The following is a 9,113-nucleotide window of genomic DNA, read 5'->3' as shown; positions in this document are numbered from 1 at the left end:
TTATCAACAGTGGACAGTTCACAGGGCTTTGACATAAAGATCCACAAGTCCACCTATGAAAATTTTTGGAAATAAATGGCACATTCATCCCTACGGGTGTGTCAACTAACTATGTGAGGCTGACACTATTCCTCTTTTCACTATTGGGGGAAGCAAAAAAATAGTTGAACACTGAGTCGGTAAATTCAATCACTACTTGGGATGACTTAGCTAAGAGATTCTTCGTCTGATTTTTCCCATCTGGCAAGACTGAGAGACTTCGTAGTGAGATCGTGTTCTTCAAATAGAAGCCAGACGAGAATTTATATCATGCTTGGGAGTATTTCAAGGATTTTCTATAGGACTGTCCACACCATCAATAGTCCAATAAGGTATTAGCTCATACTTTTGTTGAGGAACTTGACCATAACACAAAGATTTTGCTAGATTCAGTTGTAGGTGGTCAATCTTTAGAGATAACGTACGATAAGTTGTATACTTTACTGAACTGCATTGCACAAGGAAATTCAGAGTGGCATTCAGACTAAAGGAGTTCTACTAAAAATACTGCAGGTGTTTTGGAGGTGGATCAGTTTACCATAATATCTGCTCAGATTACTGCATTACAGAATTAGTTCACTACACAGCTTAGCAATATGAAATTGGGTGCTACACAACCTGTAGCCACAGTGAATACAATGTAGCAGATGAGCACTTGGTGCGTGATTTGTGGAAATAGTGGTCATTCTATAGATATGTGTGCTGCAAATCCTGAGTTCATGATGTTTGTAGGCAATGTTCATAGGCCTAACTATGGGAATGCCTACAACATAAAGTGGCAGACTCAGCCACTAAACCTACAATAGAATGCTCAGCAACAGTAGTTTTAGCAACCATAAGATTAAGCAAATCAGGCTGTAAATAGCAATCTGGAAGAGATGATGAAACATATTCTAGATACCCAATCAAATTTGGCAGAAGATATGAAGAATCAGCAGACCATTACAAGGAGCTTGGAGTTGCAGTTAGGTTAAATACATCAGGCACAAAATACCAGGCCTCAAGGTGGGTTCCCAAGTGATACTAAGAATCCAAAACAAGTTATGGTAATTACTTTAAGGAGTGATAAAGAGCTTTATGAAGAACCTCCAAAGAAAACTAAGGAGGTGGATGCTGATTTGAGTCCTAAATAGGTAAATAACCACGTTGATGAAAATTTGAGGAAGTCTGAGTCCTCAAAAATAAACATTGTGAAGAGGTGAAAAAGATCCCACCACAACCTTTCCCACAGAAGCATATAAAGGAAAAGGAGGATGCGTGCGTCAAGATGTTCTTTGACATATTTAGAGAGCTTCACATTAATTTACCTCTTTTAGATATTTTGCAGGGAATGCCCAAATTTGCTAAGTACTTAAGGGACATGGTTTCTAGTAAATTTAAATTGTAGGACGCTGAGACAGTAGCACTCACTGAGGAGTGTATCTTTATGGTGACTTAAAAGAGCCCAAAAAGCTTAAAGACCTTGGAAAGTTCACTCTCCCCATCCAAATTAGTAATAGTAAGGTGGTCTTCCATGCACTTAGTGATTTAGGGGAAAGTATAAACTTGATGCCGTTATTTTGGTAAACATATTATGCTTGGGAAAGACTTAACCGAGCTTTGTGCTATTGCAACTGGCAAATGGGACCATAGCCCATCCTGAAGGAGTCACAGATGATATTCTCATAAAGATTGGTAAATTTATTATTCCTGCTGACTTTATTGTTTAAGATTTTCAGGCATATGAAAGAGTACCACTCATCTTGGGACATCCATTCTTAACGATGGGAAGAGCTTTGATAGATGTGAGAGAAGGCACGCTTATAATGAGGTTGGAGGATGAAAAAGTAGTTTTTAAAGTGTACAAACCGCTTAACACACTATCTCACTATAAATATTTGTGCATGATTACTGTGAATGAAGGGGATAAGTATAGGGTAGTGGAGCCTATTCCATAAAAGACCTCTTTGGACTTCCTCATTAAGCAGCCTAAGCCATAACCACCTAAGCCCGACATAATGCAGATTGATGAGACTTAAAAGGCTAATATTGAGAAAGATGTTAACCTTGAAAGTTTGCACTTAAGAGTCCAAAAATGAATAAGAAGATGGCCTCCAAGTGTGAGGAAAAGGATGAAGGAATTCGGATGAGTCATAATCGGGTTATGCCGTGAAACTAAATCAGGCGCTGCTTGGGAGGCAACCCAAGTTAAGTAGGTATGTTTTTTTTTAGTTTTTTTACTTTACTAGTTTTTATTTTTGGTGACTCAAAGGTTGATGGAAAGTCTGAGTACCATAAATTTGAGCTAAGGAGCATGGCGAATACTAAGTGTGGGGTCCTCGAACCCTCTTGATGTATGAAGATGCTACTAGCTAGGCCTAGAGGCCTCAGGGAGTATTTCTATATCTACCTTTTAAAGTATACTTTGGAGACAAAGTAGATTTTTATGTGTGGGGTGGGGAAATTCCCATTTTTAAGGTAAATTTAAATTTTTTATATTAGGAATAAGTGAGATATTCTTGTTGGTGCTATAAGTGATTGCATGGTGCAAGTGTTTTGTTTGTAAAAGCATGTTGATTGTGTGAATAACTATTTTTTAGACTCTTAGGCTCATGTTTATGACTTTTGTACTTGTGGACTTAATGTTGAATTCATGTGATTGTTTGGTTAAGAGTCTGTGATGATCCTGCTAGAGTTGAGCAGCTGCCATGTGCGTGTGAGGTGTTTTATATTCCTTGTTGTATTTGATGTTAGAATTTTCTTGGTGTGTCTGCAAAGTGATATAAAGAGTGTGGGTTTAGGATATGATATAGGCATTTCTTTGATAGCCTTGTTTTATACCTTTTTTTTGACCTACCTTTGTTCATAATCCTAGTAAGCCCTGTTGAGCCTTTAGCTTTTTCTTTGGCAGCCTCATGTGTATCTTAATCCCTTCTTTGATAAACCTTAATTTGATCCAAATCTCCTAAGCACTTTAGTGTAAAATTAGTGAGTTAAGGAGTGTGAAATTGAAGAATAAAAAGCTGAAATTGAAGCCCCAAAGTGGTAGCTATTGGTGTTCTAAAAAAGTGATATGTGTTGTGGTGGTGAGTTAAGTAATGAAAAGAATAAAATTTGTTTAAATTGAATGAGTTGTTCATAGAATATTCCCACCATAATGTAGGTGAATGAGCTTAATTAGATGGGGAAAAATAAAAGATGTGGTAGTTAAAAGTGGTGTACATGGGTTGTTAGAGATTGGTCTCAATTGTCAAAAGTGATGTATTAAAGCGCTTAGGGAAGATAGTCACTATTCTTGTCCAAAATAGTTCCTATCCATCCCTTAGCCTGCATTATAACCATGACACACCAATTTGATTTTAAGCTTCATCATTCTGATTTTAGTGGAGTACTACACTAAGGCAAGCTTATGGTTCATCTTGTGTAACTTATGACTTCTTTGTGAGAGTGAGCTTAACTTGATTCTTGTACCCATTGTATTATTGATTGTATTTATGTGAGTGATTATGGGTAACTCTCTTATAGCGAGGGCACATATTTGATGAATGTGGGTGATTTGTATGATGTTCTTGATTGAACAATGTTCATTGGTTTGCCAATTTGGTGAGACAATTCTTGAGGCTAGGATGTTTGCAAGTAGTGTTCTTGAACTATCAATTATGTACATAACATGCATAGCGTAGAAACTTGCATTTTGTGTAGTCAATGTAGTACTAGCTTGAGTGTCTTGCATGTAGTAGAAGTGTAGAGTCTCCTCACCTTATGATGCTTAGAGTTAGGAGTTGTTCAAGGACAAACAAGGCTTTAAGTGTGGGGTGGTGATGTTGGGTGTATTTATGAACTTTAGTATCGTTTTCCTAGCTTATTTAGCCTTGTTTTAAAGAAAATTCATGTTCTTAATGAGTGAATGATGCTATAAATAAGCATGTAAGTGTTCAAGTGTTCTTATGTATTCAAGTATTTGGATCATGACTATGTTGATTAGTGGCTAAACGCCCCCTTTCTGTGGTTAAAGCCAAGAACATGTCTACTATCATTTTGAATTTATTTTGTTTGATTTGCTTATCATATTTGGTTGTTTATTTATCCTTTTTTTAACTATTTTAAGGATTCATGGCTCTTAGACTATATTCATTGTTGACCTTGTGATCTCGGTAGGGGGAATTAGAAGATAGAACGTGGGGATAAATAAAGTAAGGTTCTTATTCCTTTATGAAATAAGTAATTCGAATTAGCATCTAGGATAGGGATGTACCTAGAAGCCTTGATTGGTTCATATGTAGGAGGATAGATTTAAGAACATAATTGGATTATTACATCCCCTCTCAATAATGTGGTTGTAATGTCCAATTTAGGCAGACGATTAGAGGTCGGGAGACCATGATCATGCGATAAACCCTACAAATTAATAACCAAGATAAGAGATCTAACGAATGAAGTCAATTGCATAGTATGATTGTTCTAAGTGCTTTAACCTTGGGCTTTACTCTATTAATTGTCTTAAGTCCTTACTTTACATACTGCTTACTTTTAATTTATAACTTTTAAACTCTTTTTTGGTTTCGCTTGCATCGATTAATCTTAGAAGTTAAACTAGAATTGAACAGTTGTTGGAACTAGTCCCTGTGGGATCGATATTCAGCTTTCTTTAAGTAAACTATATTACTTGGTAGACCAGGTACACTTGTGTATGCACTTGGGCACTATTATGCACAGTACCTTCTTTGACCATAAAATGGCACTTTTCACAATTAAATACCAAGTTCCATTCCTCACACCTTCTAAGAGCATTAGCTATGTGAACCAGGCAGTTATCAAAAGAATCACCTACAATTGAAAAATCATCCATAAGAACTTTGATGGTGTCTTCTACCATGTAAGAGAAGATTGACATCATACATCTCTAAAATATGTCTGGAGTATTATATAACCCGAATGGCATACGTCTGAATGCAAAGGTCCCATAGGGATAAGTAAAGGTTGTCTTCTCTTAGTTTTCAGGTGCAATACTAATTTTTTGTAACCTGAGTACCTATCAAGAAAGCAATACCATCCTCTGCCTACTAAGCTATCAAACATTTGGTCCATAAAAGACATGGGAAAATGATCCTTCTGAGTCAATGCATTCAATTTCCTATTGTCCATGCATAATCTCTATCCTGTGACTAGACTCATTGGTAATAGCTCGTTCTTCTCATTTGGCACAACAGTAGTACCGCCCTTCTTCGGAACACATTGCACCATACTGACCTACTTACTATCAGTAATGGAGTACATTACAACAACATCCTACCACTTGATTATCTCTTTTTTCACCACCTCCTGCATAGAAGGATTGAGTAGACGCTAATACTTTATACATGGAATAAAATCCAACTCAAGTTGAATTTTATGAGTACAAAGACCAGGCAGAATACCCACCCACGTATCTTTAATGGACAAATGTATAGCTCTCTTAAATCTCTATAGCACTGATAACAATACTTCTACTTCTATATCACCTAAGTCAACTACAATGATAACTGGCAAAGTGTTGTTGGATTCCAAAAATGCATATCACAAATGCGAAGGGAGAGCCTTTAACTCTAAGATGGATGGCTCCTTAATGGATGGGTGAGAAGGTGCAGTGGTTCTATTCTTCAGATCAAAATCAAGATTCTTTGGTGTATAAGTGTAGGAACTACTACCATAAAGTGCGCATACCATCTCATCATAGTCCTCAATACCATCACTATCAAAGTTCATAATTATGGCTGCTAGAGCTTCAACACCCAACCTCTTTTCGATAGGAACAACATCAGAATTATCATCCCAAGTAGTTACTGCATCAATATCATGGAAAGAGTATTTTTTCATCAAACACATCAATTACAAATATCACTCTCAACTCACATGCTGCTTCATAGATTTGCACATGTTGAATATCACCTGTTCATCCTTGAGTCTCAGCATCAGATGTCCTAGCTCCAAATCAATCAACATCCTTCCTATATCCAAGAAAGGATTTCTCAATATAATTGAGACTTGAAAATCCACTTCACAGTCTAATATCACAAAATCAGTAGAAAATATGAAAGTAGCCACTTTCACCAACACATCATAAGAATACCAACTGGCTTCTACACCGTTTTGTCTGCCATAACTAGTCTCATGGTTGTTGGTTTGGGAACTTCCAACCCTAATTTTTTAAATACTGCTAAGGTCATGAGGTTGATACTAGCACCCAAATCACATAATGCACGAGTGAAGTAAAAAGATCCAATAGTACAAGGTATAATAAAAACACCAGGATTTTCCTTCTTCTCAACCAATGATCTAGTAGCTACAGCACTGCAATAATGAATATTGTCAACTGGCTCATAACTGACTGACCTATTTTTGGTAATTAAATCTTTCATAAATTTTTCATATCCGGGCATTTGCTCCAATGCCTCTACCAGAGGTATTTTGACTGATAGTTTTTTTAGAATGGATAAAAAATTTTGATACTTACCATCTTATTATTTCTTTCTCATCATTTCAGGAAAAAAGAGGAAAAGGTTTTTGAATGGTATTTAACATAGGCTCTTCGATCTTATCTTTTCCTTTATCATGCATATTGCTGTTTTTTACCTCAACAAGATCATCCTCAATTTTTTACTCATCTACAGCTAGTACATGTGGGTCTATGGTGACTTTACCACTTCGAACGGTGATGGTATGGTAGTGACCATCATTCTTTTGCTTAGATACCATGTTACTAGAGAGAGTGTGTAATACCCTGTACGATCCTAAGCTCAGTTTAGTTGTAGTTGCATTCTTAAGGGGTTCAAGGCTTGAAATTCTCACCAAATGTTAAGGACTTAGCCATTTTCAAGACCCCTAACTTTACATATTTTATTTTGGCCTTCCCAACCCTAAGACATTGGTATTTGAGTTGATTCATGTTTAGGGAGATTAATAGTATGTCTTGAAAAAGTTTTAGGATTTTTAGACATGGTTTGACACGTGTTTGGATGGCTAAAATAGTGAACCCACACGATAAACATGTAATGTATTGGTCTCTCCCATAGTGCAAGGGTCCTTGATGCGTTGCTTTCTCCCCCAGAGTAAGTGATGTGGTGTGTTTCTTTCTCCCCAGGAGAGAGAGACACAGCACATTGGTTAGTACCACATAACTTTATTATTCAAGATACCAAAGGGCATTTGAGTCATTTTCCTCAACCCAATTCATTCTTAATGTGATTTCAGACTTCCAAAAGGACTTTATTTTCCCCTTTCATTCAAAATTACTCTTAAGAAACCCTCCTTCTTTTGCAAAAACTAAACCCAAGCTCTTTCTCAAGAAATAAAGAGTTTAAGCTTCCAAGTTCAAGAAACCCCAAAGAAATCTTTAAGAAACTATCTATTGAGTTACATGGGTATTCATCAATGGGTCCCTTTCACCTATTTATCCCAAAAACCCTATTTTAACTTACAAGTATAAATCTTATCCTACTTTATGAAATTAATCCATGAATTTCATGCTAAATCGATTAAAAGTCATGTATACAAGTATTTCTAAGTGAATTACCCTAGTTCATCTTTTGAATTGCAAGTTTCTATGTCATAGTCCATTGATTTCATATTAAATCCCCAACTTATGAATTAAGATATGTACTCATGTGGTTTTCTCATGTTTATCACATTCCCATATTCAAGTTCATGTTTCTCGTTTATTTGGTGAAAAGTTTATGTCTTGAGTCTTTGAACTATGAATCCATACTACAGTTTTAAGCATTAATATCATATTTTATAATCATACAATGCTGGCAGGCTATGAATACCCATTACCTATTTGTTTTACATAGTTTCAAAACTTTAAGTAATAAGTCAGTTAGTCCATGAATCTTATCATTATATATTTATGATCATGATGAGCACTATCAAAAATAATATCCAGTTGACTTTAGTTCAATTCCTTACTAGTTTTAGTTCAGTTAGGGGTAGGATTAGCACCGAGCGAATGCAGGGATGAAGGCTCCCTCATCAGTTTAGGCAGTGTCGTTAGTAATAGTACCTAAATTCTAGAACCCATCAGTTTAGGCTTGACTTTCTCTTAGGGGCCACTCATCAGTTTAGGTTTGATACACTGGTCTTTTGGGACAACAGATTAGTGGATCCATACAACCAATATTAGTACTCGTGGCACAGTATTGACACCCTTCCAACTGGGTTAAAGGTTGAACTTCGACTAACTCAGACTAGGGTATGTCGATTACATAATACCTCCCACAGTTCCAGTCAGTATTTTAGTATATCTCAGTTCAGGTTTGCTTGACCAAATGTATAGATTGTAAGTTATATTGTTATATAGATTTTATTTTTTCAAATTATAGATTATCTCAGTAACATGTTCATACTTGGTCTTTCATTCTCATCTATTACTTGTTCATGCATTCATGCTCGGTCATCTCATGTATCTTAGTCAGTCCTTATCTCAATACCAGTATATTCAAAGTATTGACAGCATATTTTTCTTTTGTGCTATGTTGTCATATAACATAAGTTTAGATGCCCAATTTCCCGATCGTTCTTAGACGTCTAAGTGTTATCCAGCAGGAGTAGTGGTGATTCCTTATCCATCGAGGACGTGATATGTTTTTATAGTTAGTTGGGGGGTTGTACCATTAAATCCTCATGATGTTTAAAGGCTTTTAGACAATCAGTTAGTTCATCAATTATTTTAGACAAATAATTTAGTTCCCAATACTCTAATCAGATATTTTAGACATGTTATTGTTACTTATTTTAGTATTCAGATTTACATTATCTTATCAGCTTATCTTCCACTTATGTGTTATATTATTAGTTTTCTTAGTGCTCACTACAGGTACCTGCTCATGAGTTAGCTTGTGGTCACTTGTGGTTGTAAGCAACATGTCATGACTGGGGGGTAGCCTTGGGTCATGATAAAACTTGGTATTAGAGCCTAAGGTTTTAAAATTTCCTAGGTAGTCTGAAATCCACATTGAGTAAATTGTTGTGCATAAGTGTGAAGCACGCCACACTTTTAGACAAAGGGCTATAAGACGTTTTAGTGAAGTTTCCCTTATTTCAGTGTTTATGTCATGTGA

General features: G+C 36.1%; 1 non-coding gene across 1 annotated transcript; it reads right to left on the bottom strand.

Annotated features, from left to right (window-relative positions):
• Positions 1–254: 254 nt before the first annotated feature.
• LOC124892356 lies at positions 255–361 on the bottom strand. Its single transcript, XR_007050207.1, has one exon. It is a non-coding gene; the product is annotated as a small nucleolar RNA R71 (small nucleolar RNA).
• Positions 362–9,113: the final 8,752 nt, after the last annotated feature.

The sequence above is a fragment of the Capsicum annuum genome, chromosome 1, assembly GCF_002878395.1.
Source record: "Capsicum annuum cultivar UCD-10X-F1 chromosome 1, UCD10Xv1.1, whole genome shotgun sequence".
Lineage (NCBI taxonomy): Eukaryota > Viridiplantae > Streptophyta > Magnoliopsida > Solanales > Solanaceae > Capsicum > Capsicum annuum.
The sequence above is the reverse complement of the archived record's forward strand: the minus strand, read 5'-3'. Positions and strand labels throughout refer to the sequence as shown.